The sequence below is a fragment of the Scardinius erythrophthalmus genome, assembly GCF_964197995.2.
Source record: "Scardinius erythrophthalmus genome assembly, chromosome: 2".
In the NCBI taxonomy this organism is placed as follows: domain Eukaryota; kingdom Metazoa; phylum Chordata; class Actinopteri; order Cypriniformes; family Leuciscidae; genus Scardinius; species Scardinius erythrophthalmus.
The window spans coordinates 27135446-27156835 of NC_138222.1; the positions used below are offsets into that span (position 1 = coordinate 27135446).

A 21390-nucleotide genomic window follows, 5' to 3' on the forward strand; every position below is an offset into this window, starting at 1 on the left:
TTCTTTTGGAGCAGTCAACTCCCGCCTCAGCTAAACTTTATAAACAGGCTACTTTATAACATGGAACTTACTATGGGTTACTTTATAACTATGGAACAAGTGCGAATCTAGCATGTCAATTGAAACATGCGATGTTTATGTGCAATTGTAAAGATACAATCTGCTAATTGTTTGCATTTAGCTACTTTATTGAGTGAAAGTCCAGATATACAATGCACATCACATTTTAATACACCAAACTACGTATATGTATAAACAGAGGATGTCCCTTTAAAATGTTGTACCAATGTTAAACACGCAACAGCAACTTTATTCAAGATATCAGTCATTCATTAAATTGTAAATTCAGCGACTCATACAGGTTTTAACTTTGTTTATGACTAATGTCAATATTATAGACTATCTCTCTAAGATGCTGTGTTTGCTTATTTATGTATTTATGAATTTAATTATCAGTAGTTTTTATTTCACTGTAGGCTATTGCATATTGGTTAACCTCAGCTGTTATGATCAATATCTTCTCTAAGCAGTGGTTTCTTATCTGCACCAACAATTGTTGCACAAATTTTACATTACACAGCTACACTGTAGTTTTATTTGCTCATGTGACATTATTGACAAATTAAATGCGGTTATTTTTTCATTACAAACTTCATGTGATAAGATGAGGAATACTTATTCTCATCTTTGAAATGTCTATATGAACCCATTACATTTTTCTGTCTTTTTAGCCTCTACAGCGCAGAGTGATCAATCTGACAACATGTTTTGCATGTCTGTATCTTTATACCTGATTGGATACAATGCCACAAATATGAAGATATGGCATAATTTTGGCCGATTCATTGTCCCAATGTCAGAGTCAGTAGCAGGAGACAGACAGGTGAGGACATGTTTAGGGAGGGACCAGTCCTAGAGGTACAGATACACACTTAACAGGGACAGAAGAACACATTTGGCGACCTTACTACAAAACATATCAAGATCCTACATTTCCCAATGGGCATTGTTGTTCACCGGTCCTGACAGGGAGTTTGAATGTAGTTTGCACTTCCCTTTCCATTGATTGGCTGTTGGATCGTTCTGATTCTCAATAAGGAATCTGGAGCTCTTTCATTTTACTCCTAAGGTTCCGCCCAATTTCTGTTTCTGAGTTTACAAGGTGAAAGGTGGCATCTGTCATTCATAGAGGGAGGAGTTAGCTAGCCATCAGGACAGGCATTTAGACATATAGTGCCCCCCATCCCCCAACAGCAAGATTGCATGACCCTCAGGTCTATTCAATAAGTGAATCTAACCACAGCCCATTGTTCACACAACCTCTTAACCCCTCGAGTCCCTAAAAATGCCATTTCATTCATACATACCACCCCTAGACCAGAATGTCTCCAATGTTTGTCTGATTTGCATTATCAGAGAGACAGTGTGTGGTACTGATTATTTTGGCCGATTTCAAATTTGAAACATTTGTAATGTTACACAAATAGATATATCCTTGAGTCAAGAGTTCCTTGCTTTAGGCATGTGCTCATTGATACTTTTTAAAGATACTGATAGTGAATCTGACATTTTTCATTAGAGAGTTAATATGCTCAGGGCAGGCCTCAAAGCAATTAGTTTAGAGGCATGAATATTCAAGGGGTGTCGCTAGACCCTTTTTACTGGGACATGAGCCATAATGAAATATTATTGATAAATCCTTGCCTGTAGGTGGGGATTACCAAATAACCATCTGAGAATCATTTTCCAAGATAATATTTCATCGTTCATTTCATGTATCTTTGTAGAATCAGAACTATGCCAAATTCACGAATGGACAGATGGGACATGTCCCCACCACTTTTTGCCTGGTTCGATATTGTCCCCACCACTTTTTTGAAACATCTCGCACCAGGGATGTAGGCTCTACCTAATGCAAATTAAACATATCAGTTGACCATAGCGGAGTATTCATGTTTGTTTGTTTTAAAAAAGATGGCAATCTGGCACTAGAATGAGTTGTTTTTGAAATCATGCCGAGTGCTCGTTGCCGCTGTTATCAGTGGTGGAACGCTCTTTTGTGACTCGTATACAGCCACAGTCTTCACACTCAGAAGAGCGCTTCAATTTATCGCTAACGCCATTCCGGAGACGCTCTGTTCTTTTCTGTGTAATCACAAAACAAAATGCACACAAATGTCCCTGCTCTTGATGTAAAATCACTGATGAACATCTTTCATTTTAATGAAGAGAAAAAAGAAAACTATACAAGGGTGCTTTAGAACCCAGAACCTCTGACACTCTTGGTGTATAAATGTATTAGTGTATACGTATAGTTTGTCATCCGACATCAGAGCCTGATTGCCCCTCCCCCTTTGGTACGTAAGATGGTAAAGTTGCCACAGTTAAGTGCATAAAGTGTCCAATAGTTTTTCAGTTAGGTTAGTTCACCCAAAAATAAAAATTCTGTCAGCAATTACTCACCCTCATGTTGTTCCAACCCCGTAAGACTTTCGTTCATCTTCAGAACACAAAGTAAGATATTTTTGATGAAATCTGAGAGCTGTCTCACTCCTTCATAGGCTGCTTGGTAATCGATATGGTTGTACGTCAGAACGTAGGCTCACTATTGGCCGACGCTGGTTATGTGTGTGATGCTGGCCAATAGTGAGCATACGTTCTGACGTACAACCCAGAAGTGCTGCGCTGTTACACTACGTGAACTCACTCAGAGGCCCACACAGAAGAAAATGAATAGTTGAATAAAGTCGTTATTTTTTGGGGGGGGGTCCGCACAAAAAGTATTCTCGTCGCTTGATAAACTTAAGGTTGAGCCACTGTAGTCACTTAGACTATTTTAAACATTGTTTGTCTGTCTACTAACTTTCTGGGCCGGCAAGTTTCAGTTACAAAGAAGCCTATGAAGGAGAGATCCAGCTCTCAGATTTCATCAAAAATATATTAATTTGTGTTCCGAAGATGAACAAAAGTCTTACGGGGTTGGAACAACATGAGGGTGAGTAATTACTGACAGAATTTTCATTTTTGGGTGAACTAACCCTTTAAATAAATGTACCTTTTCTTGTTGGAATTTTCAGTGTTTCAACACACTTCTCACACTATTTATACTACAAAATGGCATAGAATAGTATAAAAGTGAGCAAATTGGGATGCACCTTTTTATCTAATTGGTCAGACTGTTTGATAGGTCTGAAAATGTTCGCAATTCAGTTTGATTATTTTGGACAGTTCACTCGCTCACTGAATTGTTTGCAGTTGTTTCTCACACCGTAACGGGATACTTTATGAGACAGAAAACAAAAAGAGTGCTGGATGAGGTTGAAGTTTTCCTACAGTCCATTGTAGAAAACAAAACTTGCAAATGTCTTCTATCGTTTGTCAACTATGAAGCAGCTCTTTAATGTGCATGAATGACTCTGTGCTGCAGGTAAAGACAATTTGGTTACACTTTATTTTAAGGTGACTTAGTTACATTGTACTTACTCAAATAAGTACTGAGTAATATCAATTAACTACATGTACTTTACATGTACTTAATATAGTTACCGTGAGGGCTATGGTTTGGTTTAGGGTTAGTTATTACTATAAATTTAGTAACGTGTAAGTACGTCACCTTAAAATAAAGAGTTAGTGACCATTTTCTTACATAACAGTATCAAAAAAGAGTATCAAAATATAGGACACTTTTTTTTATTGTGGTGGCCTGTGTCCCAGCACTGTGATGAAAGGATAGAAATGCTTGTGGTAGATACCGCTCAATCTAACTATGAGTTGTCCTTTTGAGGAGCCATTGCAGTGTGAAAGAACAGATTTTCTCCTATTTTTGCAATGCCAAAGCCTTTTAACTCAAAGCAGAATGGAATTCCTGGCCAAAATTCCCACCCCTTCTGTCTTTCAGTACTTGCCGCCTAGTGGTGAAATCTGGTATCACATGACAAAGTTTATTTTGGTGGTAGTTGAAGACAAAAATGCCCTTTGCCAGTAATTCATATTTCCTTATTTAGTTTAAATACACATTGAAATTGTGATCATCTGGGATTTTTGAGGTTTTTGTTCTTCTGCAGTTGCCAGAACCTAGTGTCACCAGGTCAGAGAGTTTGCTGGTAACTTGAACCATAAGGGTCTGCTTTGAACTGTTCATACTTGAAGGAGTCCATACACTGTGCAGGTCAAGGTGTATGGACATGTATGGGTGTGTGTGGCGTCAGTATGTGTTCTCCATCAGATATGATGTGTGTGTGTGAATGAGTGCACTCTATACATGCCGGGATGTGTATATCTATACTGGTATATACATACAAGGGGTATGCACATACATGTTGTGTGTGCGTGTGTAATAGAATCCTCCAAAACCCCTAGAGTCACAATTGATGAAGCACCTCAACTCTCAAAAAAAGCAGACTTAGAGGAACAAACACACCCATGAATTTAACCCAAACATCAGCAATCTGTGTTCACAGCCATAACATCCATTCAGAGCAGCGATATCCACCCAGAGTACCCGGTTTTTGTTGCAGTCTCATGCCAGGATAAGTGGACCGAGGTGGGGGTTGGCAGCTCGTGATAGTTCTTTCTCTCCTGGAGGACAAGCAAATTCCAGTCTTATCTCACCTACAGGAGAGAGGGAGGGTCACGAGATGCACACAAGCAGCCATGCAAGAGTCTTTTTTCAAAACAGGCCCACAAGCGCTCACAATGCTCACTGTGACAGCTCACTCTAAAAAAGTAGACATAGTCTTTATTGGATTTCTATAGCTTCGAGAGTTAAGAGGCCAGTATCAAGATTGCATTCAAGTGTCTGAATGCATGTAGAGAGGAGGTGTCCTGTAAGACTCACCTGGTGTGTTTATTACTTCATGCCCAGGCCCTTTAATATTCTTTAATATCTCCTGATACAGTTCTCAGTTAAATTTCAGTATTTTTCAGTTGGCTTTGACACAGATGTTTCTCCAAACTTTTTAGGAGAATTCAAAATGACAGAAATTACATAATGGTTGTATTATGGTAAGAATATAGGAATATAAATATGGATCATTTGAGTTTGAAAGATACTTTGCTAGGTAGTTTTTTAGCACAGTTAAAGATATTAAGTGTGTTTACACGCACTTTAAAAGTTCAGTTTCTCTCAGACTAAAACAATAATTTGTTAAAAGTATTAAAACAATAATTTGTTAAAAGTGTTAAAATTGTTAAATTTATAATATTACTTTTTTAATGTTATTGGCAACGCTTTAGTCCAACTGAACCAACTGACGTTAATCTAACGGACCTTATACTACACTGCTATCAAGGGTTTGGGGATTTCTTTTTCATAAATTAATAGTTTTACTCAGAACTGGTTGCATTAAATTGCTCAAAAGTGAGAGTAGTGACTTTTACATGGTTACTAATGATTTCTATTTCAAATAAATGCTGTTCTTTTGAACTTTCGAATGATCAGAGAATCCTGAATTTTTTTTTTCTTTTTTTTTTTCAAAAAACATTAAGCTTTGTTTTCAACATTGATAATAATCAGAAGTGTTTCTTGAGCTCCAAATCAACATATTAGAATGATTTCTGATTGACCGTGACACTGGAGTAATGGTTGTTGAATATTCAGCCATCACTTGAATAAACTGCATTTTAAAATAAATTAAAAATGGATATTTAAAATTGTGGTGATATTTCACAATACTGCTTTTACGGTATTTTTGATTAAATAAATGCAGCCTTGGTGAGCATAAGATACTTCTATGAAAAATATAAAAAAAATCATACTGACGCCAAAATGTCTTGAAATATGATAGTAGATTAGACTTGAGATTCACTACTCAAATAAAACACATTACGTTTTTAACTGCACATGCAAATATATTTATTGAAAAGACATTGTATGAATCTCAAGAGAAGAAACATAATGAGATGTTTTCTCAGGAGAAACATCAGAGAAGGTCGGAGACTTGAGCAAAATCTCCATTTGCTCTCCAGGAAAACTACTGAGATATTGCAAAGATCTGATTTTTGATTTTTTTCCTTTGGGTTCAGAATATAGTGGTACATATTAGCATGTGGTCTTAACTGCTACTGTATAACTATCAAGCTACCAGTTGAAGGCCTAGTAAGTGGTAGATTAGATGGTATGTGTGTGCTGTTGGGGGATTATATTTACAATGTGTTGTGAAAGAGATGCAAATACCATTTAGAATTAGCGGGACAGTGATCCTCCTCTCACACCCAATCTCTGTTTCCCCCACGGCCTCACTCCCACAGTGGTTAAACCCTAAGTAAACTGACAAATAGGGTATTTTTCGGGTGGTGGTTCATTTACACCACACATACAAACACATGCACACGCATTGTGTTTGGTGAAGACATGCAGAGGTCATCAAACTGTGAAAGAACGGTGAGAGAGGAGATACCTGGACAGTCCGAAGTAGAGACAGTATGTAGCCTACTGCCGTATATCTGCCATATATCTCAGTCTGAGACACAGGCATGTTGTAGTTACGTCAGAGTATGAATGGGAGGGAGAGAACATCTATGGTTGCTCCAGACATCACCTACATTATCATCCTTCTTGTTTGGCAGGCTTCTAAGCAACAACAAACTGTTGCTTTGTCTAAGTTCTAACAACTTAGTTGTTTGTCTAAGTTCTAAGAGCCGAGGGTATAGGCTAGGTTTCATAGTTTTGAGGTTTTTCATCATTTAATAGGAATATTTCACACAGTAGCCTACTAGTAATATACTAGCTCCTACAAAATCACCCCAATCATTTATGATTAATTCTTTACAAATAGAGCTATTCAAATCATCTGGTGAAATTGTTTTCATATCGCAATGTATATCGCAGAAAAACAAAATATCGTAATGTCAGTTTTTTCCAATATCGTGCTGCTCTATTATATTCTTTGATTAATATTTTCTGTTAAAGTATTTAATGCTACATATTTTTTTTCCCTTCCTGAAGTAGCTTTGCTAATGTCTCCCCACATCCTTTGGCTAGCTTTACAGTGTAATATACCGGCATTATACCGGTAGACGTGATTAATATATTGTTAGACGCTATAGAGATTTTCGGTCAGTTACCCCGTTCACACCGCAAGCGACATGCAGCGACACACCGACATGATCCCATTCATTTCAGTGGAGCCAGAGAATGTCTAATTCGCTCTGTGCACAAAATGGCGACCGTTGACGTTTCGAACTTGAGTGTGTGGGCCAGTACTTCCGGTGAAAACTTCCGGTGATCTGACAGCCAGAGCGGGAGACAACAGCGACCGAGGTCCATTACCACAGCGATATTTTTCACATTGAGTGTTTTTAGGATTCAAGAGAGGTGACTTGCCTTTCAGAGGGTGACAGCCTCAGCACTTGATTGTTGTGTGCCGTTATGTACCATGTCGTCACGTTATAACAGAGAAGTCAGCTTTCATGCATTCCCCGTTGACGCTGCGGAACGGGCATGAGTGGATACAGAAGATCCGGAGGGGTGACTTCAACCCGACCAAATTTTTAAATGCAGAATTTTCAGTGTATTTCACCTGTGCGTTTCTATGCTTTCTATTACTGCATTTATTTTGTGCAAGTGAGATGAGTAAAGACCATCTGTTTAATAAATCATTATCTGTCAGGTGTTCATATGCAGCACATACAGTATTTTTCTACGTGTGTAAAATATACACAAACTTACCCATACATTTTTTTTGTGGTACCTACAGTTAAAAATGCAAAATATGTGATAATAATATTGATCGAGCGATTGATGTAAGTAAAAATATATGCGCAGAATTGAGAAAATAGTATTTATGGAGATAAATTGTAGGCAGCCTATCACAGGGCAAACATGTGAATGTTCACGGTGCATTTTATGCAAACAACTCTAATCGTAGTTATAACTCTATTGGGTCATTGACGAATAAGGTTTTTAAAAGTGTAAAAAAAAAATAGAATGGAGATTTAACTATATTTGAAACCATTTTTTAGTTTACTTAGTTTTTTTTAGTTTAAGATTTTGTGGTTTGTACAATCAATTAACACTGTTTTTTGTCATTTTTTACAAGATGGAAAAAATCTCACCAAAAAGTCATTGGTTTAACCACTGATTTGAAAGTTAAAAACGGATTTGACATTGATGTTGAGATAGTATATAGTGTGTACCACAGAAGAAATTAAAACAAATTATCACTGATCTCATAAATGTAATCATTTATTGGACTACTCTAAACACTCCAACATATTCAAGTAAAACATTGCACAGGGAAAGGAGAAAAGGGGAAATGTAAAAAAAAAAAAGAGCCTTGTATTTGTATTATTGTAGTTCCTTTAGTTATTAAAAGCAATATTATTCCATTTAAATATTTACTATATCGGTTTTACCGAATGACTTTTTGACACTTCAAAATCTTTAAAATACCTTTATATGTAGTATAATATAATTAAAACCTTTTGGATTCAGTAAAAGAGATCAAGTTGTACTACCTTACATACTTTGGATGTTATATATTTGTTTTTTATTATTATTAAGGCCTTTGGACAAAAAAAAAAGACCCGTCACGTCATTGACCCATTTACAGTAGGCATAATTGTTATTGCGTATGCAGCATGAGTCAAATACAATCTTCTGTTCGTGAACAGTTGTATTTCATTCATTAATCTGACTACTGTTTTTACTTACATCTATTGCTCGATCAATATTATTATCACATATTTAACATTTTTAACTGTATGGTACGACAAACAATTTAATATGGGTAAGTTTGTGTATATTTTACTCATAGTAAAATACTGTATGTGCTGCATATAAACACCAGACAGATAATGATTTATTAAACAGATGGTCTTTACTCATCTCACTTGCACAAAATAAATGCAGTAATAGAAAGCATAGAAACGCACTGAAAATGATATGCATTTAAAAATTTGGTCGGGTTGAAGTCATCCCTCCGGATCTTCTGTATCCACTCATGCCCGTTCTGCAGCGTCAACGGGGAATGCATGAAAGCTGACTTCTCTGTTATAAGTAACGTGACGACATGGTACATAACGGCACACAACAATCAAGTGCTGAGGCTGTCACCCTCTGAAAGGCAAGTCACCTCTCATGAATCCTAAAAACACTCAATGTGAAAAACATCGCTGTGGTAATGGACCTCGGTCGCTGTTGTCTCTCGCTCTTGCTGTCTCCCGCTCTGGCTGTCAGATCACCGGAAGTACTGGCCCACACACTCAAGTTCGAAACGTCAACGGTCGCCATTTTGTGCACGGAGCGAATAAGGGTAGAACGTCCACTCTCAGTAAACTTCCGGCTTCTGAACTGGTTGCAGTTCCACTCTGGTTCCATATGAGGGCGCTCACAGGACGAGTGCAGAATGAATGGAGGTCTATGGACTATACCCCTCAAAATCCACTTTTCTCAGGATATAATATTTTGTCTAGTAATTTGAATGTATTCGAAAGGAGATGCAAAGAAATTACACATTGCTGGGTGTTAGATTTTTTAGACTCATGGGCGATTGCCCCCAGTGGAACTCTGGTGGAACTACAACCAAAATTCGGTACAATAGGACTTAATAGGGAGTGGCCAGGCTCTCAGTAGACGGGCTCTGATGGAGCGCTTGGCGACTTCCGGCGACACGAGCAACAGTGACCGTTGGTGACAGAATGTGGGCATGTAAAGTGACGCGAGACACGCAACAAAAGTTCAGAAATTTCAACTTTATGCAAATGAGAAGCGAATTTCGTTAGCGACAACCAATAGGAGGGACTGTCAGTGGAGCTCACATCACCGTCTCGAGTCTCGACTGCAGGCAAGACAGAACAGAGTTCCGGAGTGATTTGATTCACTGTTTTATATGATTTGACTGTAACCACATACAGTATCTCACAAAAGTAACCTGTTCTGAGTGGAACCCGTCTTGGAAAACCTCTGTACGACCCTGGCCACTGTACTGTAACTCAGTTTCAGGGTGTTACCAATCTTCTTATAGCCTAGGTCAACCTTTCAACCAACAATTCTAATTCTCAAATCCTCAAATCCTTTCCAAGTTCTTTGCCATGAGGTGTCATGTTGAACATCCAGAGGTCAGTATGAGATAATTGTACTCAAAGCACAAATTTGAACTGCTCTAATACAAGATACACACATTTGTATGGTCCTGTCAAGCAGACAGAAACATGAACATGATGAATAGGACATGTGGCTTTGCATGGTTAAACGACGTACAGCTTTTATCACTTAGGGTGTACTCACATTTGTTGGCAGCTATTTTGACAATAATGGCTGTATGTTGAGTTATTTTCAGAGGACAGTGAATATATACTGCTATACAAGCAGCACATTGACTACACTAAAATACATCCAAGTTTCATTTCTATAGTATTGTCCCTTGAGAAGATATACTAAAATGTTTGCTTAAATTTGAGGGGTGTTCTCACTTTTGTGAGATGTACATGGATATACTGTAATAAAATTATGCATGGAAAACAAACTGTCGACAGTCTTAGTAAGTTTGATTCATGCATTGATAGTTTGTGTGTTGTAATTGTATGATGCAAGTTTAGCACTGCTGCAGTTCATTTTACAGTTTCCCCTGCATTATGTTGATTATTAGGGACAAGAAAATGGATTATTTGTCAAATTCGAATGACATTTTAGTAACTGTTGACAGTATGAGTTTAATTTGTTGATTGATCGATCGTTAATCTAGTTAAATATTTAATGCACTGAGCACCATCACTAACAACACTCTCCAACAGCATAGTATTAATTTTAAGATAATTTAAGTTTTTCCCCGCCATATTGTGCAATTCAGTGGTCACCAAAACGGTTTGGTGACCAACAATACTGTACATCAAAATATTTTTTTTGTGTTCCGCATAGGGATGGGCATAATTAATCGACGATCGATAATCGATCGTTAAGAATTTCGTCGATCACGTTTATTTGTTATCGATTAATCTAATGCAGGTTGCGTTGCGTAGTGTGAGTCTTGAAGCAATGGAATTAATTTTAGCGCGGAGGTACCTGTGCATCCCGGCAACGTCAGTCCCCTCAGAGCGGGTGTTTTCGGCGGCTGGACTTGCTGTCACCAGGTTGCGGTCGCATCTGATCCCAGATCATGTCAACATGCTTATCTTTCTCAACAGAAATCAGTGGACTGGTGCAGAAGTTCTATGGGAACTTCATGCGTTTTCTCAGATCAAATAGCTATCTGATTTATCAAAACGATTCCATTTACACCCGGTCATATAAATGTGTTTTTGCAAAACGGATATAAATCCGATCTTGAATTCCCGCGCTACATATTTAAATTGTTGCACGTCCGAAAGCAACTGATATGGGCTGCATTTTTTTGATCATCAGCGAAAATTTCTAAATCAAAGACTGCAACAATATTGCGGCAACAGCCCTGGTAAGATCATTTCGGTTGGCTTGAATAGATGCTCATCTGTGGTGATGCGTGTTCCACTAACGCCGTCATATCTGGCTATAACATGACATATAGCCTAGGCCTATAAAACGCTCTCACATGTTTATTTCTTAGCATTTTTGGGATAAGTCAAATTTACATATGTAGTTTCAACAACCAGATGCATTTATTCTTGTCCAGTTTCGTCTGGAATGCGTCTCAGATCTCCTCCTGAAGTGGTTTGAGCGATCGGGTTTAAATCCGCCTCGAATGCGTTTCGGAGGGCATTTACATTTGGTCTTTTCACGATCGGATAGTTATCCGATCACAGAAAACGGATGAAGTGGCCATGGGTCTCTGTTTAAGAACGCCGGCTCGCTGTTCCGCTGTTTTAGAGCACCGCAGGGCATCTTCAAGTACGTGCAGTTTCACTGCCACAAGTTGATCTTCTTGTAATAAAGATCTCATCGAGGACAAACAAACTGTATTTTTGTATTTTCATTGCATTTTTAATTTATAAAAAGTTGAAGAAATAATGAATTTCAATATAAAAATATTAATGATTAATCGATAGTCGATCGTTAATTCTCCCGACGATCGACTAAGAAAATTTAATCGAATGCCCATCCCTAGTTCCGCAGAAGAAAGAAAGTCATACACAGGCCCGGAGTGGGTAATCGGGTGAATCGGGAGTATTCCCGGTGGGCCGCTTCACTTTTGGGCCGGTCGAGGATTTTTTTTTTTATTATTTTTTTTACATTTCAATGTCACATTAGTTACATTAGGATACGTTCCGCATTCTGCCACCACAGCGCGCAACTCATGGGTTGTACCATGTGAGGGAGTTCTCCCCTCCCCTCCTTTAGAAATGGTTGGGTCCATAGCCCGTCTTTTCAAAACGTTTTCTCAGGGAGGCTACCGCGGCTCCGCCGGCGCCTACTGATAGCTGGGCCGGCCGTAACGGTACGCGTCAGGGAGGATGGATGGGAGGAAGAGGCCAGGAGGTAAGCTATGGAAGCTTTGTTTCCGCCACAGAATAAAACATTTTAAAAGATAATTGCGACTTTTTATCTCGAGTTTACATCTCGCAATTCTGACTTTTTTTCTCAGAATTGCGAGATATAAAGTCAGAATTGCCTGAAATAAAGTTGCAATTGCGTGTTATAAAGAATTCTGAGATATAGAGTCAGAATTGCGTGATATAAAGTCGCAATTGCTTCTTATAAAGTCAGAATTGCAAGATATAAAATCAGAACTGCCTGAAATAAAGTCGCAATTGCTTATAAAGTCAGAACTGCAAGATATAGAGTCAGAATTGTGTGATATAAAGTCATAAAACGTGTTATAAAGTCACAATTGCGAAATATAAAGTCAGAATTGTGTGATATAAAGTCGCAATTGCTTATAAAGTCAGAACTGCCAGATATAGAGTCAGAATTGTGTGATATAAAATCATAAAACGTGTTATAAAGTCAGAATTGCAAATTATAAAGTCAGAATTGTGTGAAATAAAGTCGCAATTGCTTATAAAGTCAGAACTGCAAGATATAAAGTCAGAATTGTGTGATATAAAGTAGCAATTGCGTGTTATAAAGTCAGAATTGAAATATAAAGTCAGAATTGCGAAATATAACGTCAGAATTGTGTGAAAAAGTTGCAATTGCTTCTTATGCTTCTTATAAAGTCTAAGTGAATTATTATTTAACCTTTACATTATTTGTTAACCCATGGTATTAATACTAACTACACAATAGTACGAGCTGAACTGTTGCTTCATTTATCCAATTTTAAAAAAGTGCTAATTTGGAATTCCACCATGGAAAAAGTGGGCCGGTCTTGGGCCTGAAACTCCCGGGCTGAAAAGTGGCCCCACTCCGGCCCTGGTCATACAGGTTTGTAAAAACGTGTGTGAGAAATTGATGACAGATTTTTCAACTATCCCTTTATTGTTAAAGCTAATGTAAAATAGGAAGGAAACCTTCAGAGGAATATTTGGACAATTTATAGTACGTATGTGTTTTATTTACTTCCGAGTGTGATGTTATATGCCAGATGTAAACTTGCTCCATCAGAGTGACATCAGCTATGTCTGTCTGAGGCAGAAAACCTGCTCAAGCCCATACCTGCGTTTTGATCCTTTTGAACATATGCCAACTCCCAGTGCCCAACATTCAGGCCACTAGCCTGCATTCCTCCTTTGGCAGGATAAAGTCCACAGACTCCACATTTATCATTCTTTTAGCAAAAAAGTGAAGGAATTCATGTGACCTGGTGTTTTATGTGCTTGTAGTTTTGTGGTGAATTTGTTTTACTGCAATTTTTACTTTGCTTTGCAAAATGTTAGCAACTGTTTATTCTTTGGAAGTATTTGTGGCATGTCTGCTCTGGTACACGTGAAGTGTGAATAAAAGTAATCTAAATTCAGAAACTTAAAAAAACAAAAACAAAACTTAAGGGACGTCTGCATTCCTGATGGATTTGATAGCAGTGTTGCCGCCTACTTGTGTAAAGTACAAATACCCGTTGGTAGAGCTATACGATTCTGGATAAATTGAGAATCATGATTTTTTTTTTTGTTAAGTAGAGATCACGATTCTCCCACAATTCTGAACAAACAATTAAACAAAATAACATGCAGTTTACTTGAGGTTCTGAAAAGATGCTAATTGCTGCCTCCTTTTTAAAAATGCTTAATTAATTTGAAAGAATTATTATTAAAAAGTTGATTTGAATAAATGATTCAAAGACTCACTCATAAATACTTCACTTCAACGAATCTATTGAATGAATGATTCAGTGACAAATACATATTTTTAACACGTCGCAACCTAGTGGCGTAATGATGTAATCGATACAATCGTTGTTTGAGTCAAGTTACTTTCAAAAGGTGATTTACTCTATTTTGATTGCTACCATAGACATCAGTTTTATATCTGAACTATAAGAATATTGTAATAATTTGAATATTTGTAACACATAAATAATGATACTGTGTGGTTGAAAAGACTGTTTGTGAAGCTGTTTCATACCTAAACATGACAACGGCAGATTTAAATGCTCCGGTATGATTTTATCAAAGGTTTAATAGACCGGCGAATCATTGTCATTTAGGAATGAGATTGCGATCTTTTAACGATTAACCATGCAGCTTTACCTGTTGGTAGAATGGTGATTGCATAAGTGGGCAATGGGCATATTAATCTTAACCAAGTTTAATTACTATCAAATCTGTTGAAGTGAGATATTAATGTTAACAGCTGGGTAATATTGAATGGACTTTATTCTATACTGAATATGTAGCTAAATATCTTAACAGAAATGCTTTAGCCTCAGCTTAAGACCTAGAAAATAGGCCACTCAATGGCCCTCATTTATCAAAAGTGCGTACACCAAATTTCCAGCGTACACCTGGCGTACACCCAAAACCACGGTGACTTTGAGATTTATCAATATGAACGTTGGCGTACGGCACGCTCAAATCCTACGCCAGCTCAGGAGGTGGTGTACGCACGTTTTGAGTGCGGGAATGCGCAGAAAAAACAATTCCTAACACCACAAAACGCACTGACAAACTAAAAGATATGATATATTATGACCCACTGTAAAAAAACAACAACATAGTAATTATAAACTTCAGTGTTTATTTTTGTGCAACATGGACTTCAATGTTTAATTTGTGTGAATTTACCAAAGCATTTGATTTGTAGGCATATGTATTCCTTCAGTTGCGAGCCTGTGCGCTTTACCTGACGTTTCAAGCCTTGTTTATACTTTCGCCTGGCTCCGCAGCGCGAGTCTCCGCAGACTGCGCGCGCACCTCCCCAAACGGACGAGGCGTTTATACTCGACGCGCTCGCCGTTGTACTATTCTTTGAAACGATGGTTAGGCCAGGGTTAGGCCCGGCAGGTGTGCACGGACTAGGTTCAGTAATGAAAGGCTTTCAATGACCAAAAAAATAATTCAGACTGACAAAATAATAAAAATGACATTCTTCTTCTTTTAAATAATAATAATAATACAAATAATAATAATAACGACATTCTTCTTCTAAATAACAATAAGCGTCATTAATAATAAAAAATCTAGAAATCAATTTTGTTTCTTTCCACTTCCCTGGTTTCGCTTTCTCTTTCTCAAAGAAGTTTCTCTTCTTTGCCGTCTTCCGTGTGTCCATGGCGTAAAATGAGGGCGTGGGGAAGCGGAGACTTGAATATATAGGGGCGTGTTATTCTAATGACGCTCGTTTTCAGCCGCGGCATTTATCAAGGGCAGGTATTGCGTACACCTGGATTTCAAAGGTACGCACAGCTTCATAAATCAGGCGATGAGAAGAGTGTAAGCATAATCTTACGCCAATATATACGCCCGTTTCTACGCAAGATTGATAAATGAGGGCCAATGTCTACGGTATGTGTGTATGCGTCCTTTTATAAGCCAACTTGTCAACATTAGACTGACCACTGTATAGATGTCCATTCATCCATTTATTCATATTTTTCCTTAAGGGAGGAAAGGAGAGGTACCTTGGGGAACAAATAAATGATGGGTGTGTGTTTGGATGGAGTGTTGGGTCGAGGATTGGCCCTGATCTAGATGTCTTCTCCCTCTTTTATCTGTCATTTTATACTGTAAAACTTTGTCTGAACTACAGTAGATGAAGTGATCGCTCATTCTTCAGTGCTATGTCTGAATACTTCTTCCAATATGCTAAAGACAGGAAATATGTTGTTTTCTTACACAGATGTGTATATAATGTTTTTGTATATAATGTCTTGTGGTCACCAAGGCTTTATCAAAAGTACAGTTAAAAACAGTAATATTGGGAAATATTATTATATTTACAATAAATGATTTCTGTTTTAATATATTTTAAAATGAAATATCTATTCCTGTGATGGCAAAGCTGAATTTTCAGCATCATTACTCCCAGTCTTCAGTCACATGATTCTTCAGAAATCATTCTAATATGATGATTTGGTGCTTAAGAAACACTTCTTTTATTGTCAGTGTTGAAAACAGCATGAAACGGAAATCTTTTGAAACCTTATAAACGTCTTTACTTGACGATGTATGACGTAGGAATAGGATGTAGGAGTAGCGTAAACTGACGCCTCTCGCTGTTCAAACAAACATGGCTGGGCAATCGCGTCATTATAATGTGCGTCAAGTGTTTAATTCTGACTTTTGAGTAGCTTTTATAAACGTGCCTGGGAAAAACATTACTGGTGGGTGTATATCTGGAGACAAAACAATGGCATTGACATATTTAAAGATATGTCAATGCAAGTTAATTTAAAACAGCGTTCAAACATGCATTTTTGTCTGGGACTAGTTTAAGCCTTGTCTGTGAAACAGAAGGCAGAAGTGGTTAAATTACAGAAAAATTAAGAGTAATCCCTTACTTTAGTTTTTCAAGGGAAAAGTAAATAAATAACAGTAATGAATTAGGCCTACTTATTAATCAATTACACCCAACACAGTTTGTGATCAACTTAATATATCCTTTCTGAATTAAAGTATACATTTGTTTAATAAAAAAAAAAAGTTTGAGCCATATATTATGTTATAATTTTGCATATAGTCTGTGTTTGAAACAAACTCTTTATAAACATTATTTTTTGTGTTGAATTAGTCACTCTAGTGTGGTGTCATGGGCTTTGATTCATATTTTACACATTGCTTTAGAATTAAAGTATCAAGTTTAAACTTGCAATTACACCACACTAACACTGACCTCTAATATAATCTAAGGTATCTGTTCTTGTTCCGAAGTTGACACACTATTGAAATCTGTCTGAATGAGCCGCAGTGTTATTGTTCGAGTGAAGAAGCATTTCATCCAAGCCATTAAGATGGGAATGCGCGAGACAGACATTGTAATATCCAAGTGTCTAGCCTGCTTTAAAACAAGGTTGTAATTATAGCTTTTGTCAGATAGGGATGCGTGTGCATGCTTCTTCAATGTCTTTTTGAACAATTGAGCAGGAATAGATCTTGTTTCAACACGAATTAGTCTCACATCTTTAGAGAACCAGAGTCATGTGCTTCTTCCCTAAACAGCAAACCTATTTACTTTCCATGTCATACACACCCTTGCTTTTCAGCTCTTGGGTCTTCCTCAGATCCCCATTTTCTTTGCCTCTTGTTCTCTCCCATCTGCTTCTGCTATTAGTGGTGAATGGAGGCAATAGTGGCTCCCCTGTGTAACTCTGTTTCACTGTGTGCATGTTCATGTAAAGAGCAGCTAATGTTTGCCCTGTTTCCAGTAAACAGAAAATCAGATGTGGCTTTAGATCTCAAAAACATACTTGTTTAGATTAGAGGGGAAAAAAGGAAATTCAGTTATTACCTTTGTCGTCCTTTAGATTTATAGTTCATGGGATTTCTGATCATGCATTGTTTTGTTTTTATTTTGTGAATGTGGATATTTGCAAGTTAGTAATTGCAGAGTAAGTAAGGGTATACAAATTTACTGCAATATTTAATTGTGTTTTCCCTGGCCCATGCTCTGGCATCCGTGGCATTTCATCATCTATCCTCCTCTTGCCTTGTGACAACACAGGATTTTTTTTTGAAGGCTTTGACTATGGAAGAGAAAAAATCATCTTCAAAACAGTCAAAGTCAAAATATCCTCTTAGCCTTGGTGAGCATAAGGGACTTCTTTCAAAAACAGCAATAAAAACTTACCAACCTCAAACTTTTGAAATGTACTGTATAGTGCATGCCAAAATGCCCCCAAAAATTCCCGAAAGCATCTAGAGCTAAGCTATTGCCTCAAACTTCAAGAGTGCTTAATTCATTTGAACCCTGCAGTTTTAGATTCATATGCAAGCTGGGTATGGCATGCAGGTTTGAACACGCTCTGTGGGGGATAGAATTAGATCTCCAGATTATAGTTCAGGTGAGAACTTGTCTCACATTTATTGGAGTGCCAGTCCACGTCCAGTACTTCTCTGCTGTGATCCCCACTCTGCGAACGTCATTGTAATTTTTGTTTTTCTTTTTAGAGTTGCTCTGATATTACAAATGAAAGTTGATTCCAAGAGAGGAGCTGTTTATATAGCAGTCTAGAACTGTTGACCCTTACTGTCAGTATATACATCATCCCTCTTTCTGTGTTCCTCTAGTGGTGAGGGGAGGGACTCCATGCTTTATAAACCCAGCTGCTGTTGCATAAACCGCTTTATACTGATCTGCAAATATTTAGAGAGAATGCTGTTTGTACCAAAATCACATTCGGAGCACCTGGACATGTTGACATTGTTTCGTTTTAAACAAGTGCAGATTAGGTGATAGTTTCTGCAAATATTGTGCCTTCTCAGACATTTTTACTGCTTGCTTGATAGGAGAAATATGTCGATTTCACTTTCTCTTGGGAAATGTGTGTGTTTTTAGAATTTGATAAGAGTTTTATCAGTTAGGTTAGTGAATTGGACACAGATGTCCAGCAATTCCAACGCATTCTCATCCTTGGGCGTCATATACTGACGCTTTCGTCTATATCGAACGCACATGGCACCCTTTAGCGTCAATATGACACGCACAGAGCTTTGTTCGGTTATGGGTAGGTTTAGGTCTGGTGTAGGGTTAGGGTTAGACCACTAGGAGGCGCCTTCTGGCCCATATCTATCTGCGTCTCATATTGACGCTAAAGGGTGCCATGTGCGTTCGATGTAGACGAAATGTCAAAAGCGTCAATATATGACACCCTAGGATGAGAACGGGCTGGCAATTCATAGAAAGTCAGAAATTGTGAAAGGACAGTTCACCCCAAAATGAAAAATGTACATTTACCTCAAGTTGTTCCAAACCTTTATGAGTTTCTTTCTTCTGCTGAACACAGAATAAGTTATTTTGAAGAATACTGGTAATATATTACAGTTGTTGGTCCCCATTGACTTCCATAGTATGGGAAGAAAATACTATGGAAGTCATTGGGGACCGTGGAACTGTTTGGTTACCGTATTCTTCCAAATATCTTCGTTTGTGTTCAGCAGAAGAAAGAAACTCATACAGGTTTGGAACAACTTGAGTGTGATTTTCATTTTTGGGTGAATTATCACTTTAATGTCTGATTTCATGAATGTGTGTTTTAGATGTGAACAGTATTGATACTTGTAAATGTGACTAGATGACAAACATCCTCATTTTGAATTCAGTAACCAGGCTTGTTTTGGTTGATGCATTCCAGATTAGGTGTTGATGTAATGACCTGACTCAAGAGCCTCCCCTGCTGTCTGAGAACCTTCCAAACCCATACTTACAGTCCCAGTCCCACGGTCTTTCTGTGTCACTCTGTGAGAGATGTCTTTTTCTTCCTTATCATGAGAACTTAGCATTGCATACTGTTTTGATTCTAACCCACCAGACCAGAGATGCACAATGCAACAACATCACTGACCTGATTTCACCATTCAGGAACTGTTAAGATATGGTGTTGTTCCGTGTTGAGATAACTTGCTTGATGAGATAAATAGACTGGCCCACCAGTAGTGGATTTTTATGGCAGATACTAATACCTAGTGTCTGATTTCCAGGACAAATTCTTAATTATTTTTTTTTTTTAAATTACAAAAATACAGGACTGAATATTATTATTACTATTATCATTATTAGTTTAAAATGCCAAATGTCAAGAATTTACGTAATACATCTTACTTGATTAAGCATTTTAAACAGCATTTACATACAAACAATAATTTAATTAATACTAATAATATTAGTTATTAATTATAACAATTATGTCTGCTTTAACACAGTAATGAAATTAGGCTTCTTGTGAAAACTGTTGTTTCCTATAGAATGGTGTAATGGCATTGTGGGATGCTATTTATCAGTTATTTATTGGTTCACTACCCTTCAAAAGTTTGGGGTCGGTAAGGTTTTATTACTGTTTTTGGAAAAAGTCTCTTATGCTCAACAAGGCTGCATTTACCGTATTTGATTAAAAACAGTAAAATTGTAAAATTTCTATTTTAAAATCTATTTTCTGTGATGGCAAAGCTGAATTTTCAGCATCATTACTCCTGTCCTCAGTGTCACATGAATCTTCAGAAATCATTCTATTATGATGATTTGCTGCTCTAGAAACACTTACTAAGCATGAAAGTTTGACTGTCTGTAAAAATATACCGGTCAACCCGATTGGTATTGGTAACTTCTGGGTTTTCCTTGCAGTCCTGGGAACAGGCTTCATTTTATTGTTCAGGTAAAAGTCAAGCTCCTCATTGAGTAGGAGACTTGTTGAGTTGTCATTTTTTGGCAATAAAACTATCTTCTGAGATTATACTTTGATAAACATTTGACCACCTTGTACGTTTTTCCCTCACCTGTCGCCCCTACACAATTCACTCGCCTCAACTGGTTAATTGGTAGAGGTTGAAGGTCATTCTTTTCTTAACTCCACAGGAATAGGAATAAAAAAAATCCAGGGATGAACCGATGCAAGACATCAGAGAGAGGTGGTTTCTGCTCCATTAGATTTGAAAGAGTTGTACCCTAAAACATGTTTTAGAAGAGATTCTTATGGGCCTTGAAGTCATGAAAATCCAGCAGTGAGAGTGGAAAAGGAATGCAGTGAAATGTGTTATTCTTACTGATTATTGCAGAATGGTGCCTGGAGGGGGAAAAATAGTGTTTCAGTTTGTTTATGTTAAAAAGTGTGAGAACTGAGCAAAATAGATTTGTCACACTGCAGGACCATTTCAATGAATTGAACGCTAAAAGGTGATTCAAAATGTCAGAGCACCTAAAATGCAAACTTTACCTATTTAGTTTCAACCTAGAATGTTTTTGTTTAAAAAACTAGTGTAAGAGAACACATGTGATCCGTGCGTGCGTGCGTGCGTGCGTGCGTGCGTGTGTGTGTGTGTGTGGTAAACCCTACATTATGGGTGGTATCCCCCCACAAAGATGGCAATATCCCAAATCATTGTGGGGACATTTTTTGGTTCCCATGGAAAACAGCTTATATACTAAGTAATGTTTAAAATGTAAAAATG

At 37.6% G+C, this 21390-nt stretch overlaps 1 protein-coding gene across 1 annotated transcript in view; it reads left to right on the plus strand.

Moving 5' to 3' along the window:
- Positions 1 to 21390, plus strand: part of col4a5 (collagen, type IV, alpha 5 (Alport syndrome)) — a 66949-nt gene that overhangs the window by 209 nt on the left and 45350 nt on the right. The window lies entirely within an intron of this gene.